Below are 1,570 nucleotides of genomic sequence, written 5' to 3'. Positions count from 1 at the left end.
ACATCGTAAATTTATCCTCAGCACAGAAAAAAAATCTAAGCTACACTGTCCTTCTTTATAACACTCTGTAGACATTAAGGCAAAAAACTTACCGTGCGCTACAGTGCTGCAGTTTAAAGTAGGCTAATCTGTACAAAACTGATCAATGAACAGTAATCTTTCATGTTGAAGTCGCACAGACTGAACATTCCTATCGTAGTTATCAGCTGGAGTGAGGATAACGGTGGTGCAGCTGAAACAAATAAATGTAGTTTAAAAGTCAGTTTTTCATTATCTGCTGATTGTCTGTCTGAATTTGTTTTGACAGCATTTCATAAAATACAAAGCGAGAAAGATTTTATTAATGGAACATAGACGTCTAAAACTTCAGTCAGTTTGAACCTAGACACATTTTCCACTGCAAATAAATCATTCATAGGCCCACTGAGTCGGACTGTCACTTTACCACCACAGGTCCATGAGGAGCCTAAACTGTGTCTAATCTGTTCAAATAATATTTTCATCTTCAGTTATTGCCACCGGCATTTAGTCCCGTCAGGTTCCAGCTGAATAAACAGGCCTGTAGCTTTTTAAAATGAATAACAGGCTGGAGGGGAATTCCAGCACTTTATCATTCTTTAAGGAAATTCCAGTCTGGTAAATGATGAATGAGCAACGCTGTATAAAATGTAATATCGTTAACGTATCGATCCTCCACTCCTGCGTTTTAGAGCCAATCATGGTCCGCGTTGGCAGCATTCATATTTATAGCTCCACCAGATTAAAATGGAGGCTCTGCCTTTATTTACCCGTTGCCATGGTGAATCGTAGTATCGGAGCTCCATTGATGAGGCTTTTTTTCCATTCCCACGTGCTTCCATCAGGATCAACATACTCAGAATTGACTGAAACACCTGTTTTGAAACCGGAAACTCTGAGTTTGACTGCTCAGTTTGTCAACCCAGAGTTCAGGTTTACACTCAACCTGCTTTCTGAAACGGGGCCCACGAGTAAGAGGAAAACATTTTGGCTCTGACTGTCTAAAGCTAAAAGGAGTATTTCAGTCGGAGCCTGATTAGCAGATAATCAGCAGCTGGGTTGATGAACCAGGTGTCCAGAAGAAGACACGCCCTCCTACCTCGCCACACTGCTCCACCACCACACCGCTGTCCATGTTCAGGTCATTAATCAAAACTCACCTTTTTAATTTTTGATTATTGTTGTGTTGTTATTGTGTGGTTTTCCAATACCACTTTAACTTTAGTATATTATCTCTGAGTGCCCTGAAAGGTGCTCTATAAATATCTTATCATCGTTGTGTTTTAACCGTGTCGGCTGCACCAGCAGACATGCACTTATAGAGACAGAGAGAGTTAGACAGAAACAGTTGGAGAGCTGGAAGATTTTACAAAGTTGGAAGAAAGTAGGACAGGATGGAGAAGTATTTGAGGGTAGAGTGACAGAAAAGTGAGACAATCACTGACACAATATGAAACCATTCGACCCAAAGTTACTGACAGGTGGAGCAAACCAGACTACATTCATTTAGCTTGGACAGAATCTCATTTCTTTTTTTAAATGTAAACCACAG

Source organism: Micropterus dolomieu, linkage group LG10 (assembly GCF_021292245.1).
Source record: "Micropterus dolomieu isolate WLL.071019.BEF.003 ecotype Adirondacks linkage group LG10, ASM2129224v1, whole genome shotgun sequence".
Taxonomy (NCBI): Eukaryota; Metazoa; Chordata; class Actinopteri; order Centrarchiformes; family Centrarchidae; genus Micropterus; species Micropterus dolomieu.
This window is presented reverse-complemented; position numbering follows the sequence as displayed.